The sequence below is a fragment of the Mesocricetus auratus genome, unplaced genomic scaffold, assembly GCF_017639785.1.
Source record: "Mesocricetus auratus isolate SY011 unplaced genomic scaffold, BCM_Maur_2.0 Super-Scaffold_100023, whole genome shotgun sequence".
In the NCBI taxonomy this organism is placed as follows: Eukaryota; Metazoa; Chordata; class Mammalia; order Rodentia; family Cricetidae; genus Mesocricetus; species Mesocricetus auratus.
The window spans coordinates 5,677,750-5,691,064 of NW_024429204.1; positions in this window are offsets into that span (position 1 = coordinate 5,677,750).

Sequence of the window (13,315 nt, forward strand, 5' to 3'; positions counted from 1 at the left end):
TGACAGCTTTAAACAGAGTAAGAGAGCAACAACCCTGGATTCCTCCCAGCTGGTAAGGAAAGACAGATGCTCAGTGCAAATATTTTAGCAAGTTATAGAGAGAGCAAGGCAGGGAAAGGTCAGACTGAAAAGATGCTTTGTCAGATGAAACACGTGGTCTCGGGGAGTCACAGATGAGGGATTCCTGGCCTAACGGGAGCCATAACCCTTAAGACTTTAACCCAACTTGCCACACAGATGGCAAGCCAGGGGAAAAAATTCAGCAGTTAAGAGGAAGCCGAGGTAGTTTAAAGAGAATGATAATGCCCAGGAAATGAGGAAAACTGCACTTCAGATGGCTATACTACCCATAGAAATGTGTATCAGAACTATACGTGTGTGCAGTATGCTGCTCAAGCTCTTGCCTTCTACAAGAAACTCCTCCTGGAAGAATGTATGGTAGCAAAAGTTCTCAGACATTATGCAGATGTGGGTGTCCAAGGATATAGATATGTTTTTGTTGTTTTTCATGCTAAGGAAGAAATTGAAATAAAAGAGCTTAATATTAATAAGAACTGCCTGGTTAAATTACAGCATGTTGTTAACATGGACATTTCACAGTAATTAAAAGTCACATTGATTTATAGTCACTGAACTATATATAACATTTTCATACATACTTTTAAATGAAAAAGCAGTTTTTAAAGCACTGTGCATGAATTAATTTTGTTCTTGTTAAAGATATTAGTACACATTTAAATACTTGTGGTTGAAAAAAATCTGAAGGGTTGTGCCAAAAAAAAAAAAGTGCTCGTGGTAGTTATAATTAGCTGGCCAGATTGCCGGTATTTGAAAATATATCTGCTTATCTTTGTATTTTGTTTTTCAGTCAGAAATATAAGTTACTAGCGTAATGATATAAATTGAGTTAGCATTTGAAGGGGAGATGGGAGATACTGACGAGTGAATTTCCTTTTACCTTCCGTTCTTAGAGACCCCATATTTAGTGGACCTCAGCTCCTGGAGTAGCTGAGTACACTATGAATCACAGGTCCTCCTCTGTCCCAGACATTTCTCCCGGGGATCTGGAATTGGGGCATTGACAGGCAGAGCCAGATGACGAATGGTTGAACCGAAAGGTCATTTGGAGCAAGACCTGGAATTGGCGCCATGCTCAGTCAAAACCCTCCTGCTTCTGAGATAGAGAGGCCCTGAGCAAGTTGAAAAAGAGAAAAGGAGGGGGGGAGGAAGGGAGGGAGGGGGACAGAGAGAGGGAGAGAGGGAGAGAGATCAAAGGAGAGAAGAAGGGAGGGAGAGGGAGGGAAGAAGAGAGAGGGAGAGAGAGGGAGGAAGAGGAAGGGAGGCAGAGAGGAATGGAGAGAGATGGAGGGAGGGAGGGAGAGAGGGAGGGAGGGACGGAGAGGGAGGGAGAGGAAGGGGACAGAGGAGAATTCTCAAGAGGAACAGATGAGCCAAGGGAGACTCGGGGCCACTAGGCACGGGAGGCCCAGCCTCTTTACTGCACACATTCAATCCCACTTCCCAGCCTTATGTCATTTGCAGCTTCTAGAACATCCGTAAAATTGTGCCTTACTTTTTAGAAGCAGAGATTGCTTTTATCACAGCAGACTGAAGTGTTTCTGTTTGCAGAGAGCTTTCACAAAGAGCGGTATGAACCCAGAAATAATCGGCAGGGCAGGACAACAAAGAGGAGGCCCAGTGAACGCTGCCCTTCATTTGCCGCTGCTCTCGGCCTCCAGGGTGTCCAGGAGTGTCTTAGCCTCTTCCCATGGTGACTGGGAACTACCTCAGTTGGGTCATTTGTGAACAGTAACAAATTTTTTTTGGTTTTTACGAGACAGGGTTTCTCTGCATTGTTTTGGAGGCTATTGGTCCAGCCGGGCCTCGAACTCACAGAGATCCGCCTGCCTCTGCCTCCCGAGTGCTGGGATTAAAGGCGTGCGCCACCACCGCCCGGCCAGACTTGATCTTAATAGACTGAGATGCTTATTGAAGGAGGGAGGGGCCCCAACCTTTCCGTGGGATGAAGGTTAAGCTCACCTAGAGGGGCTGAGACACACACACACACACACACACACACACACACACACACACACACACACACACCACACTCCTCCCTGTAACAGGGAGTTAGAACTATTCTCTTGTGGTTTGAGTGGAAGCCAAGGCACGCTGTTTTAATTACCCTGGTATGTTGTTTCTGCAGGTGGAATGGAATGGTCAGGCTGGGACCAAGCGATTCTTTATGACTAGGGGCCAATGCCCAGCCTGACTCGCCTCCTCATGACCTGAGTCTACCCCCCAACCCCTGGGGAGAGTTTCTGCGTACTTTCAAGACGGCACCTTGTTGCTGTGTGTTTTCCCATAGCAGAGGGCAGGGGGAAAGGGTGCGAATTTTTCTTCCCAAAGTCCATCTCTATGGACTCTAAGGCCGTGTCTGAGAATGGAGCCCCCGTGGCCTAACTGCTTTCTCAAGTCCCACCTCTTTTACTCTGGATGCTGGAGATTAAGTCTCAGTGTGAATTGAGGATGGCCGGGGGGGGGACGGACAGAAACATTTAAGCTAGAGCAATAAATAAATAAATAAATGAAACCAAAACAAACAAACAAAAAACACACTGGACACTGAGAAACTGGGAGAACAGAATGAGAGAAAAGAAATGTTTCTCCACAGCGGACGAAACGCCTGACTCACATCCACATCCCAATTACAGCTTTGTGGATGTCTGAAAAGACTTTTGAAGGTGAGGAATTTTACATCGCAGCTCTCTGACTCAACATTCTGAATTCTGTTGTGCAGAACTTTGCCTAATGTGCTTGACAGCGTTGGCAGAAAAAAAAAGGACTATATGAATGCATCATCGATATCATACTGTAAATTGAATTAAAATGTTCATTCTGTCCGGCTGGCTTCTTTTCTGGAGGTGATGATGTCTGCACGGATCTTGTTAGCTCTCTGGCTACAAAGAACTGACTGTTCTGTTCCCCCCTCTGTCGCATGGCATCCGTTTGGTACTTTCTGGTCCTTCTTTATTTTTGAGCCAAGTAACCTGTCATGTTCTGATGTGAAGTTTAGAGTTGTGACCTTTCAATTGCAGCATGAAGTCCCCCCTTGGTCTTCTGAGAGCGAGCTGTAAGTACGTTTTGAGGGCCAGAGGATGCCCGTTTGCCTACTTGATTGTTGACAAGGTCAAACGGTAGCTCGAGAAATCAGGAGGCTAACGTTTCTCTCCAACAAGTTTCTAGTTGCTTAATTTACATTTTGACACCATAAAGACTTCTGAGTTATAATTTAAAAATGTTAGGTTTTCTGAATTGTAGCATTAGTATCTATTCCCAGGAAAAGATCTAGCATGCTTGATTAACCCCCTTCCCCCCAAAGTTTTTCATTCTATTTTAAAGTCAGTGTAGCTTTTCTTCCTCCTAGGTGATTTGGCCGTCTACCCTGGTTGTCATCAATGTTGCTGCCCCCTCCCCCCCTGTGTTTCTTCTGTGCCCAAGCAAGTGCCGAGGTCCTTTCTTTATAAAACTCAATGTTTCTGAATTTGAAGACTTTATATGATTTGTTTCTAGTTGGTTCTAGTTCCCTGAGTCTAGCTTGCAGCGCCTGCTAAGGTACAGGGACGAAGCTTCAGAATGCTTTCTTCTGGAGGGCTGGCACCTTCCTTTCCTGCTAAGGGACCATAAGTCAGCTGTGTTGCAAAACACGTCCGTTTGTCCTTGGCATGAAACGATTGCACCAGGTAGGAGCATGTGGCCGCAGATGGTTCTATAAGCTAGGAGGCTATAACTTGCTTAACCAGAACAGATGGGAGTTAAAGTGGGACAAACTGGAAACTCCGAGGAGAAACGTAGTGAGCAAAGGCAGCATGGTCGTGAGAGACAGAAACTGAGGGGAGCAGCAGCCATGAGTAAACCAAACCAAGTGATCAGAAGACCAGGGCACAGGTCATTTGCAGGAGTAGGAGGTACAAAAGGCGAGACTTACAATGCGGTTTGTGATACCAGACGACCTCTGTGGGGGTGACGAGACGATAGAACTGCTTTGGATCTCAAGCCGGCTCCCAGTTCTTGAGCAACGTGACTTCGTGGAAGGCTCTAGACTTCGGGTATTCCCAAGTCCCACAGACACTTCTTCACGGTCACCTTTAAATTATGCATCTCGCCGTTTAAGCTGACATAAAGGTGCTTGAGCAGGACACACACATGCTTTGCTTTCCACTCAAGTTTAGCAAGAGTTGTGTGATTAAGACTACAAATGATGTAGCCCTTCCCCCAGCCTCTTTGTTCTACACATCATGGGAGAAGCTCCAAGACTGTCTTACATGGAAGTTTTGCTTTCACCCTCAGCATTCAGGAGCTGGCTTGTAAAAGGCTACTTAATGTATCAAAAGTTATGCTGAGGGTAAATGTATCCCTCTCCTGAAACATTTCTTCTTTTGCCATCCTCTTGCATGGGAGCTCTTTTGTTAATTGACTTCACACAGTAAAATGGAGCGATTCTGTTTGGAGCAATTCTGTTTGATGTCGCAAGGGTTAGGACTGTGTGCTACCATTGGCCTTCCCTTCTCATGAGTCATTAGTATTCATATGTATTAATTAATTTAATCTTCCCCGCAGCCCTCTAAGGGAGTCATCATCTTTTTGTAGAGGACACCGAGACTCCGAAGGTTGAATAATTGACACGCTGCTATTAAGTTGGATTTGGATCGTAATCTGTTTGATATTGGAGCTGTAGATCTAACAGGGATGATGCTCTCTGATGTTCACCATCCCGATGGCCAAGTCCCTTCTGTCTTCTTCAAGTTGTCACTGAGGCCAACGCCAGCTGACTGTCTGAATTCTTCCAGTGTTTAGATTCTTCACTTGCGTGTTCTGCATCCCTCTCAACAAATGTCTGATAGACATCCCTGCTGGATGGATAGTTTTGAAGTTAAGCGAGAATAGCACTTCACTTTCGTGCTATGGAATCCTGCTTGTGATATCCATCCTGCTTGTGATATCTATCTCTTCACCCACTTGTGATATCTCTCTTTGTGATATCTCTCTCTTCAAGTATTCCATCCAGACTAGATTTCCTCTATGTCCAGCCCAGTGTGGACTTGGACCTCTGAAAGTCATTTCTTTCTAGAGAGGATCTATTTTGCTAATGCCCAGCTCTGTTCTTTCTCGCCACACAGCAAAGCTTGGCAGGCAGTGGGATGCTGAGGGCATTCCCTTCATGAACCCTACCCCACTCCTGTGATTGATAGGTAGTAGCCACACCTGCACAGTGCGTGTGACATCTTGCTTATCCACATTCTGTGCCATCCGTCTGCCCTGCCCAGCTATGTGGCTGTCTGTGGTGCCTGGCAGATGCTGTGATAAAGTCTGTGGTACTTCTTGGAACCCTCCCTGACTTAGACAAAAAAAAGTCATTTCTTCAAGAACTGCTGACTCCCCCCCCCACCATATTTCTCTGATCTCTTGCTAGAGAGGACAGATTGCTTACTCAAGCCCCTAACGTCTTTTTCTTTTGTGAGCAGAAGGGAAAAGACTAACGTCAAATCATAACAATCTCAAGTTGTCCATTAGCATGTTAAGAATGTTCTATTGCCACAGAAACTGTGGGAAATCCTATACATCCCCGAGCAGAGTCTGCTGGGAGAAATGGCCTCTTTGCATGACTGACTGGCACTATGAGCTGATTTCCCGGAAGCGGCTCTAGCTTGACCTTGTTGCACAGGCCCATTAGAAATGCAGAAATGCCAGCTAAACCTTTCCATGCCTCTCTTGCAGCTAATGCAGATATGGCAATTAAATCAATATTGACTCATGCAATGCTAAGGGTTGTCTTCTGAGGACTTTGGGAGAACGCTTTCTCTAAGGCATTGCTGTTTTCATTTTTGGGTGTGATTTTTTTTTTCTTTCTGAAAATGGCCTGTGAAATTGCTTCAACCTTTCCGGGCTTATGAGAGGAAGAACCAGTGACACGGTGTGAATGTCAAAGAACGAAAAAGAAAATCACTTGAGTCTAGGTGCTATTTTACCAACCTTGAAAACACACTGCCTTGACATCCATATATATGTTTCACATATATGTATATATATATATATATATATGTAATGATAGTAAAAATATTAATACTAATAGTGTCATCATATACTTCTACAGGGCCTGTTACATCAGATAGATTTATTTATTACGTAAGATCGCAAATTCTTGAGTTGGTTAAGCCATATTTTTTAGTAGGGTGTCCTAATATTTGCAGCTGCAAACATCCTAACTCTGAAAGACTGGTCTTGGGTCTCTCTAAGTCAAGGTTTCCCTTCTATAGTATTCTATAGAAACCCCTTAGGGGAGGTACCCACACCAAATCTACTGCGTATTTCACATTCAGTGTTTAGCATATCAGTTTCCTACCCTACCCATAGACACACCAGAGCTGGTCTTTTCTTTCACTGCTATTGAGTATCTCACATATCTTATTGGTAGTTATGGCTAATACCAGTCAACACATTACAAGCTACAGTTTTATTTTTATATATTTCATAGACTCTGCTACCAACCATTAACAAAGGCAGTGTTCCAGATTGAAAAGAAGCAGGTTCTCCTGAAGTCAAGGACTTAGTTTTCTGTGCTTTGACTAAAGAGGGACCACAGGGGAGGGATCAGTGTACTAAGAGCCTTTCAGTGTTACTGTTGGTCACAACCCTGATAACCTCATGGCAGACTTGGGTGACTCCAAGGGCAGGTTGCTAGCCTTGTCTGTGAGACAGAGTTCCCCGGTAGCATTTGCCTTATAAATTCCACTGCTCCAAATAAGACAGAGCTTCCCACGTAACAGGCACCTTATTAAAGTATGTTCTTTTGTTTTCTGGGATTCTTGGGTTTTTTTTGCTTATAATTTCCTGTGTGTATGTGTGAAGGTGTCAGATCCCTTGGAACTGGAATTACAGACAGTTGTGAGCTGCCAAGTAGGTGCTGGGAATTGAACCTGGATCCTCTGGAAGAGCAGTCAGTGTTCTTGGGTGTGAACAGAGTGGTTGGTGAGAGATGCTCATTTTGTCTGTTTTGAAGAGTTCAGGATGATATATATATATTACAAAGCTTGTGCCAAAATGCCCCTGGGGGCCATCTAATTTGAATATAAGTACCCCCAGTAGTAAAGTGAAGCCCAGGCTTAAATGAAAACTCTAATACATAGCTCTGTTCACTGTGTAAAGAGTTCCTTGAAAAAGCTTAATAAGAGGATCAGTGGGATTCTTGGGTATTAAATGCGTCTTCCAATGCAATGTTTTAAAGAAGTAAGTATAACATAGCAAGGGCCCAGATTAATCTTCACTTAAACTACCCGTGAGCTCAAGAGGCAAAGGAAGAATATCCATGGACAATGGTGGAGACTTTTATTGAAGCCCCGTGTCAAGCACAAGAAATTGCTAGGTTCTTGATTACTAGGCCCTATGCAGGCTAGTGTTGCTGCCTCAGAATTACCCCAGGTTAACAGGACTTCCCATGGGGAATCTACGGCTTTATTCCTTTATTTACCCTTCCAGGCTGTTAAGCTGTAATCTCTGACTGGGTTTGTATCTTGGGAGTCAGTTGAATGTTTGGGGGGGACAATTGTGTTCTCCATAGGAGTTCTCACAACCAGGATTCCAGAGTTTCTCCATGCAATATTGTGTTTTCTACTCAATACTGTCTTTTCTGTGAGCCTTCACAGTTTATTTTTAACAACTGGTACCAAGGCCCCGCGTTGTTTGCTGCGTCAGAGTGTGGGCAGTTAGAAGCACATAGCAATTTCCCAAAACAGAGCATTTATCTGGTGTCAGTCATTAGGAAATGGTTGTCACCTCCTTCAGTACTCTGTGACCAGGACCATTTGAGGGTGTCTGTGTTTGTGCGCGGCACGGCTTTCATTTTTCTGTACTTAATTTTGTTCTTGAAGAATTCCTTTAAAAATTACAGCACTGTGTGTTTTGTTTTTCAAAAAAGAAAAGACTAATGTGTTTGGGGGAGAGGAGGAGGGAGGTAGGAAGAGAGAGAGAGAGAGAGATCCAGAGAGAGAGAGAGAGAGATCCAGAGAGCAAGCATTTTCAAATTACATCTAGAGACTTCAAAGAGCAGATGAAGTAGCTGATTTCTGTAAGGTTTGATTAGATAGGTACATGAGTTTTCCATTTGTCCTAAAATATCTTCTTCACTCTCTGCTTTGATTTATTCCTTTGAGTTAGCATTGCCTTTCCCTAGCAGGCTTTTTTTGAAAGGCAAATCAGGAGTTGGGATGATTTTTCAGAGTGGTGACAATTCTCAGAAAGGGACTCAAGTGAGCCTCCAGCCTCCTCCCCCTTCCCAGCAGCAGGGGCACCTACCTAGAGATGTGCTACAGTCGGGGATGCTGAAGGTGTGCGTGCGTGCATGTGTGTGCATGTGTGTGTGTGTGTGCATTCACGTGTGTGTGTGCATTCACGTGTGCGAGTGAGTGTGTGTGCATTCATGTGTGAGAGTGTGTGTGTGTGTGTGTATGCATGAATAAATAAAACCCAATGCTACCCACATGCGCCTTTGCCTTCTTCCCTAGGTGGCTCTGCATGATTTTACTGAATATGATGGGAATGCAAGACCGTAACCTGATCGTTTTCTTACTCTAGCCATCTAGAGTAGTTTTTGAAGAGTGAGGTGACACCCACTCAAGCAAAGCATACATAAGCAGAGACTTCCCCAAGCCCGGGTTCATTTGCAGATGTAGCCTGTTGCATGCGGAGGCATCCATAGTGGCCCTTTTGCTTCAACCCACAGGAAGATGGGGGCGCTCGCAAGCACGCCCCATTGGCTCTCTACTTACAACGTTTGCTGTAAACAATGAAGTTGGTTCTCCTGTTCAAGAGCCTCTTACTTCCAACAGTCATGATCCAGTTACAGGATGGCTTATTAGCGTGTAATTGGTGTAAACCCTCAGGCCCACATGATGCTTGACAATATCTGTAATAGATAGTTGATATTCATCGGTTCTTTTACTTTTCTGATTGCTACAACCGAGTGCTACATGCTTGGCGATTTATAGAGAGGAGAGGTTTGTTTAACTCTGGGAACTGGACAGTCCGGAGAGGAGGTGGTTGGCCTCTACTAGGCATCTGGTGGGGGCCTTCTTGTTCAATACTGTGTGAGGGAAGAGTTTCACATATGAGATACAAGCTACCCAGACAGAGTTTGTTTTCATAACAAGCCACTGGTCCACAAATCCATTTGCCTGTTTGCCGTTCATGGCCAGCCACCTTCCAAAGGTTCCTACCTCCAAATACCATTAGAGTTTAACTTTGCAGATTAAGTTTCCAACACTCAAAAACAGTGTTGTCATTCTGCCCATAGGAAATAAATTATAGCTTATGTATATATTCATGGCAAGAGGACTTTTGGCTTATTCATGACAATTACATGATTGAGATTTAAAAGTGAGACTTAAAAAAGAGTTCATGGAAAGAAGAAATATTTTTGAAAAAGATCAATTATTCCCAAATAACCTTTTTGTAGGTCAAATGGAAACTCCAGTCAACTCCAGTTATGGTACTTGGCAATGTTTCTTATTAATTCTGAAGTGATCGAGGAAGACCTTTTCAAGGAGTTGCTAATGAGATTACAGTGGACAGAGGACAACTCTGGACCACACGGAGCTCGGCGGGTGAACAGAGAGAATCATTAAAGCATTTGCCTTCAGGAACATTGATTTTTGAGCCTTGACTCTGCCATGTGTAACTGGGGGACTTGGCCAACGTCCTTATATTTCCACAGTCTGGTGTTCTTGCGTGTGTGCCGGGCTTGTAATAATAGCAAGCATTTTGTGTTTGTACAGGCTGAGGCACTTAGCAACATGCTTAGCACTCAACACTTAAATGTTAGTTTATATTAGTTTTAATCGATATTGAAATTACTTACAAAGCTGTTTGGAAAAGGCACAAAAATATTCAGATAACTGAATCATAAACTATGCTCTGTGACTCACATGTCTACATCTGCTCATATAGAAAATTTAATTTATGACACAGGAATATGTAACAGATAGAGAGGGGCTGTATCTGCAATCACTTTTGCAGTTATGTAAGAATATATTTTTCACACATATGCAATAGAAATTTATGTACAAGTACTTATGATAAAGGAACTATCACAGGTAAACAAGAAGAAAATCCACATTTATTTGTATACGTGTATATATAAATCATAATAGAATATATGGACACAATAGAGTCACCCTCAGAAGATAAAGGAGTTAGCATTGTACTCGATTAAAGTGGAAAGACAGCCCCAATAGCCACTAATTTAAAAAGAAAGAGCCAAAGAGCATGCAACCCTTATTTGATGTGTAATCCTACTCACTAGGAAATATTTTATATAGAAGTCCCAAAAAAAAGTGTCGTTTTTTGCCTGTCTGCCAGAATGAAATACAGGCTGTGGTAAAAAGGTTAATCACATCTGTTTAAAGGGAAAATCCTCTAAAAACTGGCTGTGAGGATTTGGGTAGAGCTGTAAATATGCACTTGGGTCTGAGTTAAATTTAAGGTTATTTTAATTATAAAAGCATTAATGACAGCAGGAAACTTAATGACACAGTGAATCATGAAATCAATGTTATCATTTTAATACATAACGGAGTATGACAAACTCTGTAAGATTCTTGTTCTCTTTCATGTCGACTACAATTTCCTTCTATTAGTTTCTACAAATAGAAAATTACATATAAAATTGAGTTTAGCCCAATCTCTCTTAAAAATCAGACAATCTGATTTGGTATTATATAACCACATTGAAATTTCATTTAATTTAGAAAGGGCTTCACCCTATGCCTTGAATACTAACTACTTTTCTCCCAACACTCACGTAGCTTGGGGTTTGACAGCGGAATAATCCTTACGCCGAACAATAGATTAAGAGTTCAACAGCCAGAATGAAGAAGTTGGAGATGGAGAGACCACTGAGCTCAGTTTCTAGGAGACACTTTTTAAAGGCGCTCTCTAAAATCGTCTGAAATATTTACCCTCGCTTATTGTCTTGGGAAAAGACTTCTTTCTGAGAAGTTGAGGATTCAGATGTCAGGCTTGTCTGTCTCTTCTGTGGTCTCCACGGAGAATAAAAAGGTCCTAGAAGGTGGGTTTTATGTACTTCAGCTCTCTGCACCGAATTGTATGCTGTCCTTCGTAGGTTTACAATTGTTTGAAGTCTTCCTCGTTTTTCGCTCAGATGAGAAGTGATTCCAAATGGATTATTTTAACAAGAGCTTATTGGGGCAGAAAGAACAAGTCTACAAGTTAGGAGAGAGACGGCCCTCGCAGGAAGAGGTGAAGGAAATGGTAGACGAGACCTAGGTGTCAATTGCAGAATGCAGGAAAAATCATCTATATAGTATCATTCCTTTCTGTGTGCTTACCAAACTTCACAAAATTTTGGTATTTTTGAAGGTAGTCGCCTGCGCGTTGTTGGTGATTATTACAATTACTCAAAAATAGTCTGAAAATCTCAAACAATAAAATTCCAGGTTATTGGCTTAGTGGAAATTTCTCCGTTTGCCTTTATTGTATACATAAACGTAAGAGCAGAGGGAAACAGTAGAAGTCTCATTTCCTTTGAATCTGCCTAATTCACTGTGACTGGTCCTCCTGACAGGTGTGGGTCTGAAGCTGGAAGGCATCCTGCTGAAGTCACCACGGTCTTGTGTCCCAGGACAGAGCACTGGACCCAGGGCCAGATAGTTATCAATAGATACATCACCAGTATATTAAGAGAAGGAAGGAACTCGGTGAGAATAGGGGTGGGTTAAGAGCTGAGGAGAGACTCAGAAGGCTGTGGGCCACGAAGCTATGATTGTTTATAGGTCAGTTACACAGCATCTACCCCTCCCAAGCCTGCTTATCTGTGGCACTTCTGGGGGGAGCACACCGTTCCTTGTAGCCCAGGAGGGGGAGCATTTTCCAGTGTCTGTCATCTGGTTTCTCTCTACATTGACATGTTCATTTTGCTGCTGCTGTCTCTGGTCCCTGTTCTGCTGCACAGTATTTCCTGTCTTAACCATGCAGTTCTTGGGGATCCTAAGCTACTGATCACGTTTGGAATAGGCCTTGAAGTCCGTAGCTTTATGCTGGCCCCCAACTCGTGTTGAATTCCTAGCACCTAGTAGGGCATCGAATCACTTATTTCGGTTAGTTAGGGTGTCTTTCTGAGCATCTAGAGGTATAATCCACACCAGCCTACAGTCTTCCTGCCTTTAGCCAACTCTGTGCAGAGGGGTGTGGCAAAGTGTTGTATCCCTCCCAAGCCTAGATTCCTTTTAGAGATTATTTCAAAGGCTGGGTATCGATGCAGAGAAATAAGCAGTGCTAACCAGGAACTCAGAATAAGAAGCTGTTGGCATCAAACAGCTTTACCTCCCGATGATGTCCTTGGACACCTCCTTTGTGGTGCAGTGGTCAAACACCCACCCTTAGGGGTTGCTTTTGGAGGACCGAGTAAGGCGAGCACACGTCGTATGCTTCACACAGCAGCGGCAGAATTATGACAGCAATGTAGGTTATTTATTGTAGGTCATGGGTTTGTGCTTGCGAGCAAGGAGTTGCCATCATTTTGAAAATATTTTTAGCTCTTCTATAGAGCAGTGCTTACAGCTGCATCCAAAACACGGGGGGCACAGGACTGTGCTCTGCTTCTGGGCACATTATTAGGCTTCTTTTAGAGACAGCAAAACTTAGCTAGGCGTGGAGTGCAGATGTCAAATGACTGTGCCAATCCCGTGGGTGGAACAGTTTCTCCTCACTTTCCAGACCATTGTCTGGAAAGATTTCTTATTTGTCCTCAATTTGCTGTGCTGGGAGCTTCTCAGATAACCAACTAAAGTCAGAATGTGACATCAGCATCTAGGTCTTTTTGAGGCATGCCAGAGGAAGTCTGCACAGAAAAATTCTAAATGAGTTTAGAATTTTAAGCTCCAGTGGTAATGGACAAAGGGTCCATTAAGAGACTGGGTTGAGGTAAAGTGGCTTCTTTGGGGGCTCCTAGTGGATTTAGAGCATTAATTTTGAGATGGATCAACAAGGTATTTCCTGGGGAAAACCACTGCCTAGACATGGGCAGTCTATGGAATCCCGGGGACCCCATCCCCATTTAATTCAAACAGTGTTGAAAAAAATTCTGGTTCAACCCTGCAGGAATTCGGAAGCTTTCCTCAAAGGTTCTGGAAGGTTACATAGCCCAGAGGGAGTTGAAAACTAAATTGAATTCTTTAGCTTTACAATTTCTTTCCCCAGTTGGATCTTACACCTTCCATTATTTAACATGCTTTTGAGAACT